The sequence below is a fragment of the Topomyia yanbarensis genome, chromosome 3 (genome assembly GCF_030247195.1).
Source record: "Topomyia yanbarensis strain Yona2022 chromosome 3, ASM3024719v1, whole genome shotgun sequence".
Classification (NCBI taxonomy): Eukaryota; Metazoa; Arthropoda; class Insecta; order Diptera; family Culicidae; genus Topomyia; species Topomyia yanbarensis.
The window spans coordinates 60,753,759-60,781,634 of NC_080672.1; the positions used below are offsets into that span (position 1 = coordinate 60,753,759).

The following is a 27,876-nucleotide window of genomic DNA, read 5'->3' on the forward strand; positions in this document are numbered from 1 at the left end:
CATCATCAGAGGTGATGACTTGTTCAATGATTAGAGGATGTTATGTGCATCGCACAGGAAAGGCGAGAGCGCAAAACTGATTGAAGATGGGTTGGAATCCCTTTTCCAAAATGCTGAGAGTGTGGAGCGCGAGAGTGATTGTTTCCCTCTCTTGTTTTAATGGAATTTTGTCTGCGGCGTAGGATGGGGATATAAGTATAATTTTCGTGGTGTAGATCAGTGCTTCGTGGAATATGGAATCTAATACAATATGGAATCTAATACAACATGAAATCGCTTCCAAGTAAAATCGGTGCAAAATATTCGATTCTATTCTAGCGTTCTCTCAATAAAATTTAAAAAAATTGTTTTTATCAAATATTTTCGTTTTTATCTCTATTATAGATTGTTTTGGCCGGTTAGTTTCCAAGATATGGATAATGAAGTTTTAAAAAAAGAGTTGTTTGTGTTTATTTATTACTAAATGTCAAAGTAGAAAGTTTATGCTGATAAATTTCCAATGGACAATACATTTTTAAAATGAGATAATTATCGACAGCAATATTTAAAATTATACCACAGAGAACAGACGTCCATCTTCAGCATTCAACTTGTGTAAAATCTCTAACGGTTTCGAAGGTAGTTTGGATATCTAAACCAGGTGCGCTACTGTCGTCATGTTTTTTTGTGGCTGAGTGCGACAGAATTGACAGCGGTTATTCCTCTACCCAGTCAAATTAGTCCGGAACCAGCATGAATTCCAGCTCAAATGCGTTAACCGATAGAGTCGGAATCGGTTATTTTCTTTGAGCTAAATTCCATGCAGAATCCATCCAGGATTTCGAACCGGTTCCGGAATCGATTTGACGGATAGTTGGGATAGGTTGGTGTGGCGGCGCTAGTGTGTTTAGTATATTAATTCAAATGTTTACACAGGTTTTTTAAATATTTTCGTTCGATCATGGATGTCTGTTCTCTGTGATTATACATTGTCGAAAATTTTATGGTATCCTGATTATCTTTCAACGCTAGGGTAATGAGCCTATTTTCGTCCTGTTTCTATTATCACCCTACTAATTTGTAGCCGCTGGTTAGAGCAGCTTTTCCCATACTTGTTCAACGCATTGGTTTAAAAGGTAAGGCAATAATTGGAACACTCAATTCGAGTTTTCGTTTGCGTTAAAATACGAACATTTTACAGCTTTCATACCAATTCAATCAGATTCACAAATTTTGTTTTCGAACTCGAAACGCATCTCCAGAAATAGTTTAGTTATAGGTTTTGTGCCCTTTACGCGCAAAGGTGGTTTCAAACCATTTCCTCTTTAGTGGAGGAAAAGAGTTTTTAATTAAAATTTTTCTCCACTACGGATAAATATAGCATAATGCCAATTGTGTTATTATATTGGTTCTTAAGAGCAAAGTAAAGCTACCAATTTATAATTTAATGCCAATTTATACGTATTGCATCAATTGTAGGCCTAGAAATTAGTGATACACCCACCATAATAGGGTTTATTTTATGTAAGAGGTTTACCTCTTTACCCTATATTCGGAGCAGAAGACGAAGCTTCTTATTTTGATACTGATTTCACTAAATAATCCCCCTACAAGAGAAATAATATTTTAAACAGATTGTTTAGCAAATATAATGAAATGATGAGCTTATGAAATATGTAGGATATACGTTAGCCTTCGCCTATTCAATCAATTCCATTACAAGAATCCAACATTTGTAAAATATTTTCTTAAATTTTCATTGCAAAGTATTAAATATTCGGTGAGTGACATTGAATTTTCAGGAGGAAACTAGAAAAAATGCGGTGTACACACTAACTTAAAACCTCCTATACTAATCGTTTAGAAATTTCGAATTCTTTCTCACATCATTGCCCAGGTACCTACGGAAGTGCTTTACAACATCATTATTATTTTTAAAATAACATGTTAACCGATTTTTTAACAAATGTATTTCCTTCAAAGTGCTATGAAAAATTCGAAAAAAAGGGTGCTCTCATTACTCCTTATCATCTTCACTTACAGCAAAAACATTTTCTGGGACCTTTGGCACCAAAACATTAGTTACGTTGTCCAGTCTTAGCCGATTTCTAGAAAGTTCTTAAGAGAACAACTACACCTTTCCAAAGGTATGCTGTATTATTCTGTTATGAAAGAAATATTGTGCTAAACTGCGACAATAATAAAAAAAATTGTCATGTTTTGCATTTTTTTCATGACAAATATGCAAATGGTTCAACATTCTCCAAAAAGCACGTCATGGTTCTAATAAGAATTCGGAAGAGCATTTAATTATGTTATAAATCAATTTGGGGGCATGCAACATTTTTCAAAACATTTTGTATTGCACTATAACCTATACTAGTTCACTTGAAAAGTTAAAAAAACCACTATAGCACCGTTAAATGAGTTATGATGAAGTTTTGGTAACAAATTCTTAATCCACCTGGACAGTGAGTAACGAATAAACAATTTGCTTCAATAGAAACATGTGTGTCACGTTTTAGCTTAGCTATGGGTGCCATACATCAAAAAACGTAGCAATTTTTGATACCTAACTACTTCTTCCTAATCGAGTATTATATTTTAATAATAGATCGGCCCTTAAGGAGGGTACTGTACTATTTTATCACTTACGAGGCCTACAATCGATGAAATTGCTATAAATTGGCACCAACACGTTTGCTTCGTTCCTAAGAACCACTAGTAAAATAATAAATGGCCCGATAATGGTGGAATACTTCTGTTTGAGTGCAACGAAAACTCTAATCGGGTGCCCAAACTATCGCACTACCATTTAAGTCAAAAGATAGTACAAATATATAGCAGACACTACTCTAACCAATGGTTTCAAATGAGTTAAGAGCTAATTGTAATAGGGCGAAAAGAGGCTCATGACCCTATACATATTTTAAAACTGTATACAGCGCAAATTCGTTAGTTGGGTCACGACTGCGCCCCAACTAGCGAATCATATCCGTTAATTGGGGCAACTGACAGCTGACAACAATTACCCAAGGGAAACGTTGATTTTTTGTTTTCTTTCATAAAAAACAAACAAATATTTTACAATTCACAAAAGTTGGCTGTTTCCTTCCAGTTTAAAATTGTTTTTTTGTGACAAAGTATGTCATTAGTGTTCTTTTTACCATCAATTATTTTTTGATGAATTCCTTCACATAAAACAGGAAATGGATACACCGTCGGGAAAAAGTCGATAAAGCACAAACATACTACGTTGCCACTAGCTAAAAAAGATTGTATAATGTGATTGAATACATCAAAAGTTACTAAACTAATGTCTCTGCGACACAAACTAATTGATGCTGAATGGAAGAAGCGAAATATTTAACACATTTATTTCACTAAAATCATTCCGAAATATGAATTCAAAAAATAAAATTCCATTGAATTTCAAAGTAAGATTTTTTCTGGATCGCCACAGAAATCAGTTCGTTGGCTTATTCTTCGTCATTCAAACGTCAATCAGTTTTTGACTTTCAGTTTTGACATAAGAGTGTCTTTTAGTTGGGGCATGCCCCAACTAGCGAACACCCAACTAACGAACAGCCCAACTAGCGAACACCCAACTAACGAATTTGCGCTGTATATTTAAACAGTTGAATTGCTTCATGCAACGCTTAACTATACATTCATTTCAAAAACAAAAATATACATTAGAAATAAACTTTGCACACGCATCAAACCCATATAACAAAACCTCATAGCAACTAATCATTACCTCCTCACAAGGCGTGTGAGGACATCACAAACTCCTCTTGAATCATCATGAGGTGTAGCCCACTCTCCTCCACGGAGTAAATATCCCATGCGTAATAAAATATTTTTCTACATCATTTCGTTGAGCAAGAGAGGAACTCTCTCATTTTTCGGGTCCTCACACACAACGGCAGAGATGCTCCCGTTGCATCGTTCTTTTCTACCTCATCCTGAGGGAGGGATATTAGCTCTCATTAGCCGCGTCCTTAAATCCACCAGCAACTCATCGGTATTTTGATGACTTTTTGTTGCGGGAGAGTAAAGCGACGCGCTGTGACACCAATGCGCAACATAAACAAAGCTTGTTAGTGTTGCGCGAGAGTCATCAGAATGCTCAACTACTAACCGTACGGTGCCGACCGATGCTTTGCTCAACAAACATGAATTGAGCGGTGGGAGATCAATAATACTCACATATGAACAGGGTCGCCAGGTGCACAGTTTAATCTGTGTTTCACAGAATTTCAGTAATCTGCACAGATTTTTAAAACCACGATTTTCCACAATTTTCTGTTATAATGCACAGACTAGTACAGATTTCTCAATTCTTCACCTCGCCCGCAATTTTCACCTCGTGCAAAGACTAAAAAAAGGTCGCGACTTCTTGTTTTGTATACACTTGTACGTTTTCCTTAACACAGATTTCAAGAAATATTACCTGGCATCCATGCATACAAATATCAGTTTTTTTTGCAGCCATTGAACGGTTTGTATTCCGTTGTACTTGATTGTAAATTCCGTAAATTCAGAATCATTTTCAATGCATAGCTTAATTTATTCCAGTAGTGTTACTAAGATCTGCGCATTCGTAATAATCAGTATGTGGATGTCCTGGATGACAAGCTTCGGTTGGTATCAGTTTTTGTTTTAGGTTGGGTGTATTTCTGGAACATTCCAAATTTAATTTAGAGTAGTTATGGAATCATTTTTATTTCTAGGAATCCATACGATTCATGTTGCCAAAATGAGAACAAACGATAGCAAACGGATGGTCAACTTGAGCGAACTTCGCAGGAAGAACCAGGCCGGGTTTACCGTTATTTTCGAACTGTTTTCCTTAATCCACGGCCACGAATGTGTGAAGAAAGCAATACTATGATTACGTTAGAGTGAAATTACAAAATATTTGGCAAACGAAACAAAACTTGGAGGTGATATTAATGTTCTGCTTCTTGGAGACCATCGCCAAGTCTCAGCTGTTGCATTACGTTTTGCACACATTTAAGTGTTGGTTTGACTGCTACTGTTACTACCGATCTGAAAATTGCTGAATGTCGATTGGAAAAATGCTGGCCAAGCGCAGTTCTGTAGGTATGTGTTGATGAGTTTAAAAAGATGAAACTAATCACAAGATTGTGCAACAGTGCTGCATGTTAATTTCTATTTTTGTTTGTTTTAGTACGAGTGTACAAAACTTCGTTGGAGAATGGATATGTGTTCCGATGACATCTGGTATTTCTAGTATTTCAGCAACCGCGTCGCGACCAACCGGAACGATGGAGACTGAAAGAGGTCGTCAAATAAAACGTGTTTTGACTGCTCGCTTACACTATCTTACATTTATACGGTTGACTAAGAACATCGGTGCAAATGGTGGAACAGGAACATTCACTTAGGGAAAAGTAAAGGTTCCCATCGTGCGGATAACGGACGACGATGATCGTCGAAAAGATATTTGATAGTTTTAAATTATTTTATTAATCGCGAATGAAATCCTTAGTTTAGAACAATATGACAGTTTTATTATTTATCACCTATGTTTAACCCTCTTTGACCGATTTCCTATAAAATGTTATACTACCCATGATCGCATAGTTGTCCCGTTTTCTATGAGATTTCCTATCTTTATGGGACTGACATGCGATCATGGGCAGTATAGATAATTGCACTTTAGAATGCCTATACCTTTCTGTTTTCTTACAATACAAATGTTAAATTAATGAACGCTCATTGGGTTAGTAAAATAAAAGTATATATAAGGTTTGTTCCAGTACCAGGAGAAACTGGAAGTACTCCGGAGGAATCGTTCCTGTACTCTCTTCTTCTCTTTCTTCTTCCTCTGGTAGCAAACCGGAGTAAAAAGGAGTAAGTATTTTTCGCTCTGTTTACTCCGGAGTAACTTCCGTGTACTGGAACAAACCAATAGTTCGATCATAGATTATTATTCCTATTTACGACGAATGCAAGATTCGTTCGAAAGCGATTTTAAAGTAACCCCATTTGATTTTACTGTGGTAAACGAGAATATAAAACTTTCGAACGAATCAAGAATCAGTAGCGACTGGCTCAAATGACACGTTTCCCATGTTGATCGGAGATGTGTGCCTTTCCGTGATTTGTCTTTTAATCATTTTTTTGATAGGGTTTAGGGATAAGGAAAATATCTATTCTTCATTCCCAAGGGAATAAAGGGTATAAGGGAACAGCATAAGCTTCTTGTTTTAATTTTGCGATAAGTTTTATGTTCTAATAGCGGTTTAAGCAGCTTTCAAATTCTATTCAAGCTTAAACAGCTTGAAAGTTCGCTTAGAACTTTATGTGAGCTTTAAAGTGCGCTTTTAAGTATTATCCTAACTTACGGTTGCTTTTGTGGGTTAGGAACAATAGCATATTATTGAGTTGCAGCTCTCTGTACACAGGTTCAGCTATGTATGGAGAACCAAAAATCCGGATACGCAATTGCATTAATAATACTCAGCACGCTGAATAGTAGCCATGTGATAATTGAGTTTGCAATGTCCGGTCAGTGCCAGTGCTTGGAAAAACGTACAAATTCTTTGACATTTTCAAACTCACATCCGGCAGAAGCTTGTGTTTGAACGCAAGTTTACAAGAAAATGTTAATAGTTGGTATGTTCCGATGCAGCCCAAGAGCAAATCTTGTGCTTTATCTATTTTATCGACAGTGGTAGAATTGGTTCTGAATCAACGAAGTCGCTTGCAGCGTCCGCTCTAGCCAATTCATCCGCCCATTTATTTCCAGCAATACAAGATTGACCGGGTACCCATAGAATGTAGATAGCATTTGAAACGCAAAATTCTTCGATATGAGTTCGACATGTGATTACTAATTTTTCGAATCGGCTGAACTCAGGTAACTGGCATCCCTATCTCTACATACAGAGTATGACAATAGGCAACATCGTTTTTCCACCGATCGATGGGGGTCAGTTTGACAACGTCAAAATCGCTTAAAATGTCATCAACAAACAATAGTAGCACTAACAAAAGAAAACAATGAACACTTTAACTGATTTGATGTAAACTAAAGTTCTCCTCGTTCGTATTTAAAATTAATTTCGTTCATTTTGTTACAAGCAAAGTTCTTATGTTGGCTACGAAAATATGACGTCACGTCACCCTCTTGGCTGAACTAAGTGGCAGCCTGACTGTCAGATTCAGATTTTTTTAAAAAGGGGAGGGGGTTGTTAATGCTTTCAGCGTGAAAAAAACTTTTTACGTATTTTTTTAAAAATTGAATTAGGTAAAGCGACTTGATCAAAACTTTATCTTTTCAATACCATTCTGCAATTTTTCTATGCAAAAATATCGACAAGTGACTCGAAACTTTTTGAAGAACGTATCTGAAAAAACACGATTTGCGGTGTTATATGCCATTCAAAAACTACTTAACCGATTTATTTCAAATTTTGCATGTACATTCTATGTAAAAATATATACCCCTAATGTACAAAAGTTTTTAACAATTCTCTTGACCCAAATTTCAAAAAAAAACCGAAAGAAATGTTTTTTCCACGCTGAAACCCTTGTCCCCCTCCTTAACCGTAAATTTCCCGTAGAAGTGCCGATTGTACGCCACACAGAATCGCGAAGATTTCTCCTTGAAATTCAGTACAGTATCTACCAAGCGAATGAGATTAGTTTAATCACAGAGAACAGACATATAAGCTAGAACAAACGATCCCGAAAAACCTGTGTAAACATTTAAATGAAAATACGTTAAAAATCACCATCGCATACAGGTTTGCATGCGTGAGTCACCATTGTATCCAAATTTGCACACAAGACCGGTATAGCAATTGCTGGCCGATCGAAGCGCCGACCAGTGGCAAGTTGCTACTTGCTGTTGTCATTTCAAAGTGACAGTTTTATTTCTTACACAAGTTGAAAACTTTACTTGTATGTCAGTTCTCAGTGGTTTAATCTCATTTTACAATAGAAACCAGCACCGGCTGGGCCCTTCAACATAGAATTAACAAAGAAATTACAAACTACGTATTCTTGAATTTGTCGCTCCAACCAGACAGCCATTTCTCGCGAGGAGGAATTCTCACATTCGAAGTATTGAAACAAAAACTACATATGAGTGTATAATCACTTGGAGCTCATATACTCATCCCAAGTAACCAACGATATATCGGATTACTATTCCAAAGCTTTAAGATGGCATGCATAAGAAAGTGCTTCTTGTTTCAGAAACACATATAGTGGTTTTATGTTCAGGAGTGCCTCTAGAGCAGCATTAGGTGTTGTGAACGCACCATTCATAGCCATCAAGACAATCCTTGGAAATGATTTAACTTCGATTGGATTGTCATGATTTCTCCCTTCTGCAGTAACACAAGGCACCTGTATACCAGTATTGGTAACAATTGTTGTGTAGATCGACTGAATGTACTTGGGTTTGAATCCCCAAGATTTGCCAATAGTCCGTCTATATAGCCCGAAGGCCATGCAAGCTTTCTTGACTCTGAAACAGATGTGTCCAATTAAGTTGTAAAACAATAATTACCCCAACTTAACTTGATCTGCGCCAATAATTTCAAAGTCAAAGAACTGCAATGGTTGAGCTCCGGTTGTAATTCTACTTTGCGTGAATAGCGTCATTAATGTTTTTAGATTAACTGGAAGTCCAACATGAAGGCACCATTGCTCAGCATCACATAAGGCTTGCTGTATCAAATCAAATAGTGTGTTAATGCAAATACTGGTGATCATATGTTGAAAACCCAAGCTCATTAAGTTTCCTCAACAAGCCATCGGTGACAAGGAGGTTCCATAGAAACGGGAGCAGCACTACGTTGAGGTCATCCGCAGACACTCAGTTTCCTTATCACTACTTGACCTAAGGATGAACGCAGATATCGGTTGCTAAGCATTGTGTGTATCCAATTCATGATATATGAAGGTACACCATGACTTCGTGCTGCTTCCAAAATAGATTCGAAAAACACGTTGTCAAAAGCACCTACAATAGCAAGAAAAACTCCTAAGCTTTATTACTTTTGCGAAATGTTAAATGTTGTAAACATCATTGTGTAACTGGACGGTAGTAGACTTTCCCCGCTGATATGCATGTTGCATTGCATACAACAACGGGTGGTCGATTTAAAGCTCGGGTCGCATTAATTTTTCTCTAACTCGCTTCGATCAACTTATCACGGGAAAGGTCGATTACTTACCCGTAAAGTGTTGTTTAGTTAAGTTCGCTAAAAGAGCAGATATTGTTATTGTTATTTATCGCAGTGTGCAATCGGGCTGTCTCAACAACCTATTTCTGCAACCTATGTTCTGCGACCGAGCACGCGGCTTCCCATGAGCGTTATGGCGGCTCAGAGGCTGTCCTTCCATGTTGCTCAGGGATACATTGCTCCTATACACATCCATGCATACAGGCATACATAGGGGCTTACATTCATACATACTTTCATACATACATACATACAAACTATTTGGCACAAGTTTAGAGCGTGTAACGTCGGGTCATCTACTCTGTCATCCTATGGAAAATCATTCTATCATCGCCTTGGGGTCAACGTCATATTGGAAAATTTCGCATTGAATCCGCTTCTGTCTCTTCCTAATCTCCTTTTTGTCTCCTACGTCCGAATTGACTATTAATTGAAACAGTAAACATACTAGCAGTATTAGTCCTTACTCGTGAATACTTTTCCTAAAACTGTGCTGTTTCATCTCTATCTTATAACATAATTCGATTATCCCTGTTCTAGTCAATATACGTATTCATTTCATTATGGACCAAGGAAACCCTTAATTTTTCTATTATTATTATCCTGAGTAGCTATACCAGTGAAGGTATTTTAGGATTTCGCAAAAAGAATCTCTGCCCATAAAGGCATAAGGATTATTTATCCACTATTCCCCATAAAGTTTGCTCAAACCGAATGTCCGCCTGGTTCGACTCGAATAGACCACACCGACCCGAAAGGGTTGTTTATCATTTCTGTGAGTCGGTGTGCTTGGTCGAGTTTAATAACAACAAGTCCTGAATAATTAACTATATCTTAGGTGCCAGTCCTGCACTCCTTTCTTAAACTAGCCTCAAACCCACGATCAAAAAGAGTCGACAACTAGTAGGATCCACATATCCCCCACCCAAGCGAATTGATCAACTTGCAAGTAGGAGCACATATCTACCAACCAGCCAAGAAGACTTCCGAATCAATGAGAATGGACAGTGCCAGTCGAAGGCCACAGGCCCAGCGTCATCTCGTACAGTTCCTGAAATTAAGAATTTTGTTAGTTCTACTCACAGATTTCATTTCAATGATAGTTTCATTCTCTCATGTTAAACTCGCTTGTCGCTGCTCATCTCTTCCGGCATATCGACGCCATCGGTCGACCGTCTCATAGAAAGGATATCTATCGGATCCTCAATTTCCGTCGGAACTCGTAAGTTAAGGAGTTCTACTGACTCGAATATCAACTATCCGAAGCGAAAAAGACATTATTTACCACATTAAATATAAGTCCCTAAGCTTATAATCAACTAAGGCTGTTTGTCGATTCTAACGCAGAAACGCTAATGATGTGACCATCAAGAATACGTCAGACAACCTCAATTGACCCCCTTCGACACAAGTTTGGCCTTACTAAGCCGTAACGCGGGTGGAGGCGTGAAAACTGCCGGATAGGAGTTGAGAACAGCTTAAAGCAACATCTGATGCTGCTCCAAATCTATGAGATATCCAAGACTGACTTGGATAGTTCCATCCAACCTAGTTTGCATACCTTACATAACTAGCTCACTGTTCTCCATTCACCCACTAAAAGAGTAGATATTGTAGCTAAATTTTAAAAGAAAAGTAAAGTTTAAATCGTGAGAAGCTAAAGTGGACAACAGGTAAAGTCCGAATATAATATCATTCCCCAAAAAACCAAGAACATCCCGTCAGGTTACTAAACAACGATTTGTGTTCTATTATCCACAGGACCCCGCAGTTTTGTTTAAAAAATTATAGTAATCTGGATAGGACGCGCAGTCCGTTGGCCTTTACCTGACGTCGACGCCATTGTTCCGGGTATTCTGGCTTGCCCGAGACTGTAGCCGAAGACAAAGGTCGCAACCATCCTTGGTGGACGACACAGAAAAGAAAGCCCAACCATTGCCACGATCGCTACCCCTTCATCAGTTCTAGTAAAGTGGACGGCAAAGACCGTAGACGTGGTTGTAAGAAGAACAGCAGGTCAACAGTAGGAGAACCAGGAGGTGATAATAAATAAAATAATAATACAAAAACATTATACACGAACCCATACAGTGCAACGATTCCACATATTGTATGGATGATACCCTGAACAGGTCGTTAGGCTCTTAAATTATACGAGGCTTATAAGAGAGAGAACAACGGAAGAGGCCCGAAGAAAAGATCAGATAGATATAAGAAGTGTAAAGTGGAAGAAGTAGAATAAAAGTTTGTGAAAGTTAGGAGGGTAAAAGTAGCGGATAGGATAAGCGAGCCGACCCTGAGGTCTTTGTTTCAGGGAGTCTCAGCATCCATATTACATATTCTCAATAGCATTTACTCGAATTTTTATTGAGATCTGATAACTAGAACTGAAACTGCATATCTTAAGTACATATGTGTATTTATAATTTCCTGGAATTTAAAACTTTTATTAAATTATCGGTTAAAAAATGAGAAAAAAATGGCCGGGGTAGGGGTTGTCCACGCTTGTCCACGCAGGCGGTATTCTTGTTCACGTGGTATATGAGTAGCCCCAACCGGTTTTACTTATAAAATTTAATTCGAAAAGTATGAGAAAAACTTTAGAAGGTTGTTGCTCCTTTCGGACAATCCCTACTAGTGCAATCGATCGACCAGCGGATCTGCCCTGAATCAAACCGAAAGTCAGCTTAGCAATTCGGGGCCAAGCTGTTCAACAGGTAACTCTTCGATTGTCGAATTGACGGCAAACTGGTTTGAAACGATTTCTCAGCACATTCCAAATTCTTATTATTGAGTCTGAACTTAGGCTCCACACGGGACAAGCCGGCATACTGGTAGCTTGTCAATCCAATTTGGTTTGGTTTTTAAACAGCAGTAGAATTATTAATAATAAACATACCACCTAATAGTTTTAAATAACGTTGCGAATATTTATTTTTCGAGTCATCTGAGAAACCCTTATAATCTATCATTCGATTCGTTACAAGGAAATAAACCTTTCTTCCTTCTTTTGTCATGGTACATAGAGATGAAATAAGTGATACATTTTTCTGAGCAGATATTTTTTAATTTTTCGTTGGTATTTTCTTGGTGAAACAGATTTCGTTTTGCTTCCTTATATACTGCACTCGCTGCACAGATTTTGTCTTTTTTATTGTGGATTACAGAGATGTTGTTACAACCAGACTCAGCGAACTCGGCGTGATCAAAAAAATCAGCAGCCAAGTTTCTCCAATCGTGTAAATTTGTAATTTGTAATTTTATTGAGCACGATAACCTGTTAGTACAGACTTTGAATCAGGTCAAGGAAGTTAAATGTAAATCATCGTTGAAATTCCTGAGTAAACCGCTTTGGGGTTGTTATGGTATCCATTCCACATCTTCGCATTTAAATCCCGAATCGATTTCGGTGGAAGCACTATGTTCCAATCCAAGAACATACGGACGTATTCTTGCTGACAATAACAGAAAGATTGAACCGGAAATCGTGCAGGAGCGACCAAGCCGTTGAAAGCGTAACAGTGGCAATAAATTTCGGTTTGTTTTCATAATCGGACAAATCCAGTCACACAGAATTTGGCAGGAACTGTGAAATCACATAGGATTCCGTGAAATCGTTTACTGACGATAGCAAAACACCGACTTGTTCGTACAGAAATACAATATAGTGGAGGCTGACGGATCCAAATAATACTGGACGTGGCGAATTCCTCGTCAGGAGGAAAGGATCCGTTGGTGCATTAAGAGCTCAGAAAGCTTCCACTAACGGTAACAGAATAGTGATATTCGACCAAACTCTTCAAAAGCTATTTTTCTTTAACAAAAACCACTACACGACGACCCGAGATGATGTCCGCGTTTTCGTTGTTTCCTCGTTTGGTAATTTTGTAAGGGATAGTGATGCCATTTTGAAATCGTTATTTCACCTAAACAATCTTTAACGGTCTGTGATGATTAAAATATAGAAATACATTCGTATGTGTTGTGTGATGCTTCTATGGAATGCAAATGCAAATATTATTCTTAATTTAATTTTGAACCTAAAACTGTTTTCATGCCATCTGTGCAAAAATGCCTGTATTCAAAAAAAAATTTAATATATTTGTGATATTAATGAAAAATCTGTGTATACGGCAGCCCTGGTGGAGGTAAATTTTAATTCTCTTTGCCGCTCAATCAGGAGAGGGTATGAATATCGCAGCTCTCCAGCATGAAATGTTGCATCTGTTTTTTTGTATCACAACAGAGCGAAAACCTTCTCTTCCGCTCAGAAAAATATTTCGGCGGCCATGTTTAACTCAACAATTTGGTCATCGATGACCAATTGTTGAGCAATGTTGAATTCCAAAACACGCCTATTGTGTGTTGAAGTGTTTATAACAAGTCTGGCGAAAATGTATCGCCAGATACTCATCCATTCTGAAGATACGCCTCTCCAACGAATCATCTGGTGGTTCAATGGACATGAAAATCTATCTACGTATGAACTGTTGACCGTCACCTACGGTCTGGGTCCCTGATCCTATTTGGCTACACGTACCCTCCAACAACTTGCAGACGACGAAGGTGGTTCTTATCCTCTCGGCAGACTTGCATTGAAAAAATCCTTCTATGTGGATGACCTCATCGGTGGTGCTGACTCCGTTCCTGAGGCTATTCAGATGCGTAATGAGTTGACAGAGCTGCTTGCGAAGGGAGGGTTTCCTATACGTAAGTGGACTTCCAACCAATTAGGAGTTCTTCAAGGGCTAGATGCTGACCAAATTGGAACTCAATCCAGTTTACGATTTGACCCAGATGAAACCATAAAAACCCTTGGCATTTCTTGGGAACCTGTGTGTCACCAGTTTCGCTTTGATTTCCACGTAAACCTTAATATTCTCCAAGTAACAAAGCGATCAATTTTATCGGCAATTTCCCAACTCTTTGACCCGCTAGGATTAATTGCACAAATAGTCGTAAGAGGAAAAATGCTGATGCAGGAGTTGTGGCTGTCATCGTGTTCTTGGGACGATAATATACCGGATTCTTTGAAGCATAAATGGGCGCAGTTTTACAGACAGTTACCTCACCTTCGTCTATGCATCTGAGTCAGCTTACGGCGCATGTAAGTATGCCCGATCCGTTGATAAGGCTGGGAATGCTTGTATCCAGTTGCTGGCCGCGAAAACACGTATTGCGCCACTTAAACGATTGTCGCTTCCCAAACTAGAATTGTGTGCAGCAGTTGTTGCAGCTCAGCTTTACGTGCGAATTGTTGAAGCCTTGGACATGTCCATTTCCAACTCTTTCTTCTGATCTGATTCTACAGTGACCCTTCAATGGCTAAAATCTCCTCCTAGCACGTGGAAAACGTTTGTAGCCAATAGGGTATCAGAGATACAAACGAGTACTCATGGAGCACGCTGGAACCATGTCTCAGGTTCCGAAAACCCCGCAGACCTATTGTCCCGTGGAATGCATGTCGATGACTTCCTTCGATGTAGGGTTTGGAAGACAGGCCCAGAGTGGCTTTCACGACCGCACGAGAATTGGCCAACTTCAAAGCAGATCGAATCAACCGAAGCAGATAATGAACGCAAATCAGTGATAGTTGCTGTTGTTCGAGTCGAGGAGAAATACAACCAGATTTTCGCACGATATTCCGAGTTTTCCCGCTTAGTGCGCTTAGTTGCGTACTGCCAGAGGTTCATACAAAACACCCGTAACAAAACCAAAACTTGTCCCATGGTTTACAGCGGACCCAATCCCACTATTTCGCTTTCTGTTGAACAACTCTCCCAAGCCAAGACTTTACTGCTGCGTCTCGCCCAAGCTGACTGTTTTCGAGACGAATTAAGAGATCTTCAACAAAACCACCCGCTGAAAAAACAATCACCCCTCCGGCTCCTGAATCCTTTTCTAGACACCCAAGGGGTACTGAGAGTGGGAGGGCGGCTAAGGTTATCAGAACGATCATACGAATCGAAGCACCCAGCGCTACTTCCTAGTTTCCACCCCCTCGCTAAACTAATAGCCAAATCATTCCACTTGAAACTAATTCATGTTGGCGGCCGTGTAACACTAGCCACTATGTGCGAAGAATATTGGCCACTCAATGGACGACGATTGGTACGCAGCATCATCCGTAATTGCATTCAGTGCACCCGAGAAAATCCCGTCCCGGTACGCCAGCAAATTGGTCAACTTCCAACAGCAAGGGTCACCCCAAGCAGACCGTTCGCAGTGACGGGAGTGGACTATGCAGGGCCTATTTATCTCAAGGCCATACATAAACGAGCCTTGCCTACCAAAGCTTATATATGCTTGTTTGTATGCTTTGTAACAAAAGCAGTTCACCTTCAACTGGTGCACGATCTTTCTACTGCAGCTTTCCTCGCATACTCTTCGTCGCTTCGTGGCGCGCCGTGGCCGGCCTACCCACTTGTATTCAGACAACGGCAAGAATTTCATTGGAGCGAAAAACGAACTGCACCAGTTGTACCATATGCTGAATGATTGCACGGAAGCGGGAAGGATTCAGCAATCGTGCGCGGACGCACAAATGATTTGGCACTTGAATCTGCCAAAAGCACGGCGGACTCTGGGAGGCGGCTGTGAAGGTAGCCAAATCACAACTATATCGCCAGCTCGGCAATTCACGCCTTTCTTTCGAGGATATGACCACCGTATTAGCCGAGATAGAAGCAGCAATGAACTCCCGTCCGCTGGTCCCAATGACCGAAGACCCAGAGGACTACTCCGTTATTACGCCAGCACACTTCCTAATTGGGTCAAGCATGCACGCTGTACCTGATCCCAATGTCCTCGGAATCCAACTCAGTCGTCTCGACCACTATCAACGGTTGCAGCAGTTATTCCAGCAGTTCTGGCACCATTGGAGAACGGAGTATCTCCAAGAACTCCAGCGTGATACCGTCAAATCCCACCCAACCACTGAAATTCAACCTGGAAGGCTGGTGCTAATAGTCGACGAATTTCAGCATCCAGTACGCTGGCCTATAGCCCGCATCATAGAAGTACATCCAGGTAAAGACAAGCTTGTGCGAGTCGTCACTTTGCGGACACCAAAGGGAATTCTGATCCGGCCAGTTACGAAGATCTGCTTGTTGCCGCATGAGTCTATAGATCAGCTAAGCAGCGAGTGAAGCTTCTCAACAGGAACAATGATCTATAATATGATACGTGAAAATTTTGAATTGTAATTAGTTCTAAGCTTTAATTTTGATTTGAATTTTGTAAATTTCAAAGGTGGCGGCGATGTTTGGTTTAGATCACTTTCAGTTAGGCATCGAAGTCCGAACCCTCATTCGGAATTCATTAATTTTCTCACTTCTCACTGATATGATCCTCTCTTTCATCTACCTACTATCGCTTGCACTCACCTCGATCAGTTTAGTTATACGTATGATCATCAAGGAAGTAACACCTCGATCGCGCTGAATAAAAAGTTATATTTCGGATTCAATAAAAAGTTATTTCACGTTCTCGCGGTAGTAAAAGTTGTGTGAAGTGCCATTTACCGAACCGGCCAAGTTTGCCTGAAACCTTCCCTGTCCGACGGAATCCCCATTTGTTCAAAGGTGAGCCTCGACCTGCCCTAACAAGGGGTTTGTTACGTTAATAAATACCTCTGAAGACACCAATGACCGACATTTAGCCAATTTCGCGTTAATATTTTGAATAATATTTTCACCCGGTATATTTTTTGCTTCTGGTAGAACAATATTACCACAAGCAAATCAATCACTATCCGGAAACTTGCTTTTCTTTTAAATGAGACAAGTTTTCAATTGTTCTTCCTAAGGGTCCAGAACTTTTTTTATCTTAGCATCTTTATCTTAGCAAATCTATGTTTATATTATATGAATACTTTTACTCATTTGTACCTCGATCTAAAAAACTAACAACCTTTAACCTTTGTGAATAATTGGTATCAGAAAATAAATTTTCAGTTTATGATGTATTTGTATAGTGATCGTTGAATTCAATTACATAGTTATGTTTACGTACCTTTTGTTCGATATTTAAATTTAGAGAATTTTTTTCACAAACGAGCATTGTGAAGTCATTTTTATGTATGTCGACTTGAATGATTACAGTTTTTGTTAGTGCATATGTTATAAGAACATTGGCCTAGCATCTGCTTCCTACTTCCTGATATATGCTTCCTACTTCATTGGGAAGTGAGATAAATCTATCTTTGTGAATTAACCTTCCGAAATTGGTTTAAATTTTGAATGCTTTCCTTTTGGATTTGCGATCAATACACTAAAATATAATTATATTTTACCTTGAAAATACTACTGTATAACAAACGTTACAATTTTTCGCATCTATCGAGTTGTGAAAGATGAGTTTTTGGGCTAACTTAGGGCCATAAACCTGTTATCATGACTTTTTAGAAATTCAAATTCGCGAAACAATATTATTTTGTTTATATGTTATATTATTGGAGTTTTTTGCTTGGGATTCTTTTCCGACCATTTTCTTATTCAAAATTATATAATTTTCGGATTTCTCAGACCATTTGATCATTCTTTAATGTATTTAGATCCTTTGTTTCGTCGATCAATCATATCGAAGTACTTGATAAAGTGAACTTTAAAATTTCAACTTTCCCATATTTCCTATAATAGAATTGCTACTTTGAACAAATATACAATTCTTAAAAACAAAAAACACCCTGCTGCTTCCAAAAATTTTCTCGTTGACTACAAAACAGAACATGAAATGATTTTGCGGAAAATATTATTTTTTACTAATATGTGGATCACTGATTTGATGTATTTCTAAAGGGAGAGTCTTTCGATCGTGATTCATCTCGTAACTTTCAACGAAACTCAAAACGAAAACAAATCTAATTGAGATAAAATTTTTCGAAAAGTCCATAGAACAATGATATAATTTTGAATGTAACATCAGGTACATAGGAACCCAGAGCAAAAATATATTTCTAAAAAAAAATTAATTAATTTTGCGAATTTCAAGAAATATAATTATCAACGCGAAACTGGCTAAATGGTTTCTTCGAAGGTTTTCATTAACTTTGCAAATTCGTTCCTCTGACAGTGTGTGTTCACTGATTACACCTCCTAAAAGGGAGATATCTGTTTTGTGCTACAAATTAAAAAATTACCTAAAAAATCATCGTCCAAATGTTTTAAAAAAAAATAAATGTTTTAGATCCCCCGATAAAACATTTCAAAGTTATGCTGAGATGAAAGAGGAGCATCTAAGCTTTTGATTGGTGAGAAGTTTAGCGATACTGATTTTTTTGTTTTAATATTTTCTAGCAGAGACACCGTGGATTTCGCTTTGGAGGCAGGACATGATCACTGTCACCAATACGGTAATCATTTGTTCTTTCTGGGACGTCATCGTATCCCAGGGATAGCACAATGGTTTGTGCAATGGGCGGAGTCTCAAAGGTTGCAGGTTCGAATCTTGCCTCTGTGGGCATTTTTTTCATATAATTACTTTACTCACCAGTTCGATCTGGACTGTATTTTGTGATTTCATATTATGCAGAGCGTTGGTGAATTTTCGTTTTCGATTTTCGCCAGTAAGATGTCGACGTTTTTGTTTATTGCATGTCGTCATCTTAAATAACTCCGAAAATAAAAAAAGAAATGAAAATTCACAGTTTCATGGAAACCCCTATTTCGGTACGAGAAGATTAAAAAAAATTGTCAGCTAATGAAATATATTAGCCCTCAAAATATCGTAAAAATACCAAAACATGGTTGTCCCATCCATAAGGCTCAATTCGAAAAAATAATCAATTCAGACAAATAATAACCAATTCAAAATTAAATCAGAAAATGTGTATTTCCGGGAAACAGAAAACTGTCGGGCAATGAGAGCTCTAGTTCTGATCAATTGACCAATTTACCTTAGCGGAACGGTGGCTAAGACGAACACCTTAAGGTTAAATAGCAAATTCCACTCATCTATAGATGCATTGGTCGCAAATTGCACGTAAACCGTGATTTAAGATCATGTTGCATCAATATAAGAACTTCTACTAATGAAATTTCAAACAGCAATATGTTTAAAATGGTTTTGAAAAAAAGGCCTAAAATCATCTTTTAAAAAGTGGTATGGGAATGATGGACACCTGCGGTGGGTAAGATGAACAAGCAGTATTGGTAAATATGGACACAGTATACGGCAGAGTGAGACGCTTCTCGACCTATAAAATCCATATCAACTTTTGAAACGGGGTGGAATAAGATTTGTAAACAAACTTTTGTTTTGCTGATTTCTATTAATTTGTTATAATTTCAGCACCGAAAACATTTGAAATTGATTCTACCAATGTTGATTCATGTGTATCTTTCATGAAATTCAACTCGACAGCGGAATAATGAGCGAAATAAGTTTGTTTAAAAAAATCGCATTAGCCCTTCTGAAGAATTAATATTGAATTTTGCTTTCTGTCAGTACATCACAATGTAGCGATAACAAAAAATAGCCTAAGGGTATGCAATTTGTCCATCTTTCCCAACCCTACTGTGTCCGTCGTACCGTAAAATGGGGTATCTTTGATCTCCGGGGTAAGTTTGATCAAATGAGACTTTTTTCAGTAATGTACGATAAGATGATTCCCTCTAACAAAATTATCGAAACAAAATACAAACCATATTGTAAACGTGTTCAGCATCTACCGGCAACGATTATTTCGTCATTCAATGTACCTTTTATGAACACAAATTCAAATTGAAAATGAAGCAACTTTCAATCAATCAACTTCAACTGAACTGATCACTTTTTTAGAAACCGTAAATATTTTTGTCCAATATTTTTTTTTAAATCCGAGATTTTTATTGCAAACCATTTTATTTCGACTATTTTTCCAACAAAGTTCGATAAAAGTCGGCCGTATCCTTCGAGGCAATTTCGTTTTCTTACGAGACGACACAATATCGGGTCAAAAAATCGCCTGCAGATATGCAATCTACACAGGATTTGGAACGTTATTTTTTATTTCGATACACATATTTTGCTGATCAAAGTTACCCTGAAAACAACGAATTTATACAACAAATTTATTTTATTTTATAGCAAAACGAAATAAATTATCAAACAGTTTGGATGTTTTCAATCTATGGGTACCAGTACTTGTTTTAAAAATGCAAACAGTTACATCTACCTGATTTGAAGAAAGTTATTCGAAAAAATGTAGAAAAATTGATCAATGTTCCCCCGTTTTACGGTACCCAACATGATACGCATTTCAAAGAAATGCGTCTATATTCAGAACGATTATGTAAAGTTTCTGTATTTTTCGCCAATCAAGTGTTGAATACCCAGTACCTCATGCCCAATTGCCCACATAGGAATATTTCCAGAGACCTACGATTTTCAAGTTTTAATCGTTATTTTCTACTATCAAAAATTATATCCATTAACATGCTGTCAAAAAACAAGTTTTGTTCGTATATCTGATATTTCCCATACTTCATTATTGCAGTATCTTTCAGAAGCATTTGAAATCATTTAGAAATGTTACCGTATTTTTATTTAATTTTGCAGTTTGTGAAAAACGCAAGGTGTCCGTCTTACCCGCAGTGTCCGCATTAGCCGACTTTCCCCTACGTTCAGATATCGTTAATTACCAACGACTATTAAGTGTCAAGATATCCTTTGTTCCAATTTGCAAGCATTAAATTTCAATCCACCGTAAACAACTAACCCATAGCTAACGTACAATCTGTCCAAAGTAGTAGTATATTTTAATGTTAACAAGCTCCTTTTTTCTGTCTTTCAGCTATCATGCAACTTGAAGATTTGAATTGCTAATTTAAGCACTTCTCTCAGATCTCGAAACAAGTGGAAAGCAAGGCAAAAAACGAATGACTGCTTGACGGCTTCAACCGTAGAATGTTCAGCTTCTCGGAAAAATATAATCCAAACGGAGCAGCGAATCCTTCTCACACAGACTCCGGACATATCATCATAATTCAATTACTTATAATTAGTGGAATATCCCTTTTATTTTCATGACATTTTAATTGTATCCTAGCCATAATTGAGACAGACTTGTTCTGGTTTGACCAGTCGCTTTGGATGTGCGAATGCCATTCTGTGGTGTCCTCTTTTATGTGTCTTGCACTGCTGTTCCTTTATTCTTTTGTGCTTCATTGTTGGTGTACTGAGTTTTTATCTCCGAATAGCAATCATCTCTCCCAACATATAAAAGAAGAAAAGAAATAAGGGCATAACAATTTCCCATCTCCGCCTTCGCTGCTCCGCAGTGTCACTTCACAAGCAGTGAAAATGCAGGAAAGTTTGCAGTAGAGCAATTTTAAAATCTCTCGCTTGATTGAATCATCTCATTTTCCCATTCCTTCCCAGTGCACAGTGGTCCAGATCGCTAATTTAGGAGGAATTTTTACTTTCTGACAAACCTGTATAATTTAGCCGTATCATGTATTAGGATGAATTTGTGTACTTTAGAAGATGCTTCTTTTTATTGGAATAGTTATTAGGGTGGTTCTAATTTATCTAAAATACGAAAATAAACTTTTTACTGATGAAAGATAGAGCTCCACAGTCTTCCACAAAGTTGTAAAGTAACTTATTTTGAATAAATTTGTTGAACATATTAAAGCTCTATCTCTTTTAGTTTTTGTTATACAAGAAATTTAAAAAAAAAGATTAGGGTGTTCCTGAAAAAAACGTTTTTTTAGTATAACTTTCGTATCTTTTACTTTTTGTTAACACAACCTTTGAACAGCTTATTGAAAACTACAAGCCGAGTATTTTTCTCCAAGACACCGAAGGTCTAACTTTTTTCTTTAAAAAGTTATGGACACTTTTCGTAAAAAAAATAGCCTATTTCAAGGCTCAATATCGCTGATGCGGGCACCTAAAATTGAATTCTGTTTCCACCACATGAAAGACCATACTTATTAGTATATTTGAGCAAAAATTGGCGAATACGATATTTTTTTAAAATTTGCAATTTAGATTTAAAGTTTGTAGTTTTGCAGGTTCAACGCATTAAAGCATTTACACACATATCGTTGTATTATGAAAAAAGCCACTTTCAAATATCATTCTCTCATCGCAGCAAGCTTTGCATAAGTGAAACGACTGTCAAAAAAGGTTTCTGATTTTATTCGTTTTAAATAAAACTAGTAAATATGGATATTAGTCGAAGAGAGTTGGCGAATTTGCTTATTGCTGGTAAAAAGACAGATGAACTGCTTAAGTTCATTACAAGTAGTAATCCAAATGTAAAATTGAGACTTGTTAGTGCTCGGAAGAAAATAAAAATCTTCATGTTGGAATTTAGAAGGTTGTGGATTCGGAGTAAGCGCACGCAAATTCGGTTTGAGCTGGAAAATTTTGTGTGGCTTGAAGGAAAGCTAAGATTCGAAGTCGAAGGTAAAGGTAAAGGCCGAAAGAGGAAACCATTTTCCGAAATATGTCGCAGAGCCAAAATAAAAAGATTAGGAAAGTTGCGCGATAAGTATTCCACGGAAGAACTTGGTTTAGCGTCAGCCGTCAACGCTAATTCTACTGGTTTCCGTTTAGTTGGCAGACAAATCGAACGATTGTCGAAAAGTCCCGTCAGATCTACCGTAGAGAATTTAGGATCTATGGCTGTCCCGATTGCAGAAGCGTTTACTGCGGAGGAGGCACTTAGATTTATTTGTGAAAATGATTTTTCTAAGGCGCAGTACCAAAACATACGCAGCTCAGTTATGCAGAAGGGTTTGGACATTTATCCCGCGTATAATAAAATAGTAGAAGAAAAGAAACTATGCTATCCGATCGGTATGTACTATTCTCAAGGTTCGTCCCTGAATCAACAATTTTTTTCAGGAATTTCTGTTCAGCCTTCTTGTGCGTATGTTCCCCTTCAAGCTCTTGTTAACCATACCGTGGAACGACTCATCTCGTTTCTGAATATTGGAGTTCTACCACTGCATCCTGAGGATAATACGTTTGTTATCTTTAAGTGGGGCTGCGATGGAAGCAGCAACCATTCCCGGTAGGCAACATTATTTTTCTTCTAAACTTTGACTGACAGTCTCTTTTCCACTTGAACATAGATACAAGCAAATGTGCGTTGACGAAGATGAAAATGGAGAACTATTCGAGTATAACGATTCGCATATATTTGCTCTATCTATAGTACCTTTACGTGTAGTTAGTCGCCGGAAAGATGAGTCAAGAGATTGCATTCTTTGGAATAATGATTTTCCATCTTCAGTATCCCTGTGCCGACCAGTAAAATTAATTTTCAAGAAGGAAAATCCTGAACTAACAAAGGATGAAGTTGCCGCGATGAACAAGCAAATCGATGAATTAGTCCCGACTATAGTAAATGTTAATATGCGCAAGATTCCGATTAGTTCAAGCTTCATATTTTCCATGGTTGATACGAAGGTAGTGAATGACGTAACAGGCACACCGTCTCAAGCGTGTTATATATGCAAACGCTCCGGAAAGCGATTGAATGATCCTTTACTGGAAGCCAGCGATCCACCGGATAGTTTATATGTTTTTTCACCTTTACATGCATTAATACGAGCAATGGAGTTACTATTGAATATTGCTTACCGTTTAGCTCTAGCAAAACCGCGTTGGCGCGTAGGCAAAAATACCAGCGAGCTTAAGGAACGACAAATAAAAATTCGACAAGCGTTACGTGACCGTTTAGGTCTTCGTATTAGCGAACCTTTGCCAGGTGGCGGAAATTCTAACGATGGTAACACAGCTCGAAAATTTTTCAGAAACCGAGATGTCGTTGCAGAAGAAACCGGGTTGGACGAAATGTTGCTAGAACGTATGTATGTGCTATTAACAATCATCAACAGCAAATTGGGAATTAACGCGGATGCTTACCGGAGTTACGCCGAAGATACACGATTGCTTTATGTACGCCTGTATGGTTGGTACGCTCTCTCACCAACCGTGCATAAACTCCTGGTCCATGGAGGAAGCATTATTCAACATAACATGCTGCCAGTAGGTATGTGCAGTGAAGAAGTTCAAGAAACCAGGAATAAAAGTATTCGCAGATTCCGAGAATTCCACGCACGCAAATTCGATCGACTCGTCAATCTTGATGACGTTTTCAAGAGACTTCTTGTTTCATCAGATCCTATAATTTCTCTTAAATGTAAACGTCGAATTCAACGAGCACCGCTGGATATACCTGAAAATGCAATGCATCTACTTTTGAATTAATTGGCATTGAATAAATTCTCCTTATATAAATCATAAATTGTTGTCATAGCCAAATTATTTTTAATGAACACATTCTGTATTGTTGATATGTAAGCAAAACAGAAAAGGAAATACAAAGGCTTTAGGCAATTTCTTTTATGTCGCTATGCGATAAAATTTAAAACTTTGGTTAGTAAATTTAAAATTACATGCTTAAAAAAAATAATATTTTCCAATTTTTGCTCAAATATACTTAAAAGTATGTTCTTTTCTATGGTTCAATCCGAACTTACTTTTATTTGCCCCAATCAGAGATGACATTTGAAAAAGGGCTATTTATGAGCGAAAAGTTTCCATAACTTTTGAAAGTATAAAGTTAGACTTTCAGAGTTATGAAAAAACGTGGATTGAAGTTTTCTAAAAGCTGTTCAAAGGTTGTTTTAACAAAATATAAAATTTCTTTCGAACATTAACAAGTCTCAATTTTACATTTGGATTACTACTTGTAATGAACTTAAGCAGTTCATCTGTCTTTTTACCAGCAATAAGCAAATTCGCCAACTCTCTTCGACTAATATCCATATTTACTAGTTTTATTTAAAACGAATAAAATCAGAAACCTTTTTTGACAGTCGTTTCACTTATGCAAAGCTTGCTGCGATGAGAGAATGATATTTGAAAGTGGCTTTTTTCATAATACAACGATATGTGTGTAAATGCTTTAATGCGTTGAACCTGCAAAACTACAAACTTTAAATCTAAATTGCAAATTTTAAAAAAATATCGTATTCGCCAATTTTTGCTCAAATATACTAATAAGTATGGTCTTTCATGTGGTGGAAACAGAATTCAATTTTAGGTGCCCGCATCAGCGATATTGAGCCTTGAAATAGGCTATTTTTTTAACGAAAAGTGTCCATAACTTTTTAAAGAAAAAAGTTAGACCTTCGGTGTCTTGGAGAAAAATACTCGGCTTGTAGTTTTCAATAAGCTGTTCAAAGGTTGTGTTAACAAAAAGTAAAAGATACGAAAGTTATACTAAAAAAACGTTTTTTTCAGGAACACCCTAATCTTTTTTTTTAAATTTCTTGTATAACAAAAATTAAAAGAGATAGAGCTTTAATATGTTCAACAAATTTATTCAAAATAAGTTACTTTACAACTTTGTGGAAGACTGTGGAGCTCTATCTTTCATCAGTAAAAAGTTTATTTTCGTATTTTAGATAAATTAGAACCACCCTAATAACTATTCCAATAAAAAGAAGCATCTTCTAAAGTACACAAATTCATCCTAAGACATGATACGGCTAAATTATACAGGTTTGTCAGAAAGTAAAAATTCCTCCTAAATTAGCGATCTGGACCACTGTGCAGTGGTATGCCGTATCGTAGCGTGAGCTGGACAACTTTTTCCCTTCACCTTCAACTTTTCCACTGCAAGACTAACAAGTAATTACACACTTATACAGATGAGACAAGCGCAGACAAAAAGCTTAGCTTTGTATTTCCTCGCACTTTCTACCCGCCGATATCCGCCCCGGGTCCAGCTCACTTCGGATTCTGCAAAGCGCCTTGATCAAACACGACAGAAATGTAGAGAACGCCCATTCAACCTTCCTCTACCCACCCACCCAAAACATTCAGCATTCCAACATTTTCCAGAATCCAACACTGGTACTGGTACTGCTGAGCAGCGAGAATGAGAAGCAAGGTTCGCACTCCGCTGACATTTAATCTTGTCCCTCACTTTTTATCCTGATCCGCCCCCGACCGGTCCCGGCCAGTTTTCCCCATCTTGCAAAATGTCTTTCTAATGTCCGAGTGCGAATCATCCCACCCAGTGTGGCTGAACTATGCTGTAGCTAGCCGGTCGCAAGACGGTAGAGATTCAAACTGACACCAGCAAACGAAAAGATGAAGAAGAAGCAGAAGAAAAAATCAATCCTTAATCTTACGCCTTGCTTTCGTTCCGCCCGGCTGACTGCTGCATCTAGCGAAGGCTTTTAATAAATTAAGTTGTTAGAGAAGATGTCAGGAATTAGAAATTTCTTGCCACCCCGAACGGGGCATCCGTTGGGTTGTGGAAGAAGGAAGATATCGTTTCGAAATTGGGTCATGCGAAATGGGATTTCTCTCGTCGCTTAGTTTTGTCAGGTGCGGTATTATAAGATATTAAAACTTCAAACCTCTGAATCGGGTCGGAACTCGGTACTGCATATTACCTTATTAATGGGTTCTGAATCAGTTTTGAGTCTTCTAAAATTAATTGTAAGAAATGCTTGAATCTTCTGAGTTTTTATATCTTCCGATGTTTCTGATTCTTCTAAATCATTTAAACCTTCAGAAACCTAGATTCTTATGAATTTTCAGAATGTTTCCTGACTCATCTGAGTCGGTTATGTGGCTTTTGAATGGAATCTGAATCTTCTTAACCGGTTCAACGCTTTCAGCATTGGCCGTGAACGATTGAAGTCGGCTGAGGTTTCGGTTTTTTATGATTTTAAATCCTCTGAATCGTTTGGAATCTTTTGAATCTTCTCATCTTCTGTCAGTTCGGAATCAATTCAAAATATTTTAAATTTCTTGTGCATTTACTGAATCTTCTAGATCATCTGCATAAGTGATGAATGTTCTGAATTTGATCACAATCGATGTTGACTATTTTGTATCAGTTCCGAATCTACTAAAATGGTTGTGAATTTTCTGTATCGTTTTGAAAGATCCTTCAAAATCAGTTCTAACTTATCAGAATCTGCTGATTCTTTTAAAATATTCCGACCCTTTCGAATCTTCTGCACATTCTCAATCGGCTGTGAATCTTCTGAATGAGTTTTAATCTTCCAAATTCCCGCTTAATCGATTGTTATACCGTCAGAACGGTTACGAATCATCTTTATTTTGGAATTCTTCTGATTTTTCCTAAATTGTCGAAATCGCCTGAGTCTTTAGTATTTCAGTTTCCTGATCTCACTGAGTCTGCTCTGATTCTTCTTAATCGTTTGCACATTTTCTCAATATCTTCCGTACCTTCTGAATCGGTTCTGCATTTCCATTTCCTGTTCTCAATCTTTTACAACGGTTATGAATCCTCTGAATTTTTAAAACTGAATCTTTTGAAATTGTTCAATCTAATAAATTCTCAAAATCTTGCGAATCTTTTGAGCGTTCTGGATTTTCCACATTTGTTTTGTACTTCTGAATCTTTCGACACTTTTGAAACGATTCTAATCCTTCTGAATAGTTTGTGAGTGTCCTGTGTTGGGTCGTTCCATTACTTCAAACCACTTCTGAGAGTATGACGGTTTTGAATCTGCTGAATTTCTGTAACGCTCCTAATTTTCCGAACGCTTTTAAATAGTGCAAATCTTTCAAATGAGCATAATGATTTATCTTAAAAATGGAAACCTTCCAAACTGATTCTTAAGCAGAGTTAAAAATATTCAAATTCATTGAATGAAAATTGATCATATTCAGTCGCATT

General features: G+C 37.7%; 1 protein-coding gene and 1 long non-coding RNA gene across 6 annotated transcripts in view; one reads left to right on the plus strand and one right to left on the minus strand.

Annotated features, from left to right (window-relative positions):
* LOC131688646 (beta-1-syntrophin) overlaps positions 1-27,876 on the minus strand; it is an 856,448-nt gene that overhangs the window by 48,783 nt on the left and 779,789 nt on the right. The window lies entirely within an intron of this gene.
* LOC131688649 (uncharacterized) lies at positions 4,489-5,476 on the plus strand. Of its 2 annotated transcripts, none has more exons than XR_009305273.1 (3): positions 4,489-4,648; positions 4,716-5,088; positions 5,177-5,476. It is a non-coding gene; the product is annotated as an uncharacterized LOC131688649 (long non-coding RNA). The 2 variants fall into 2 exon arrangements; XR_009305272.1 differs by having other exon boundaries at positions 4,491-4,625.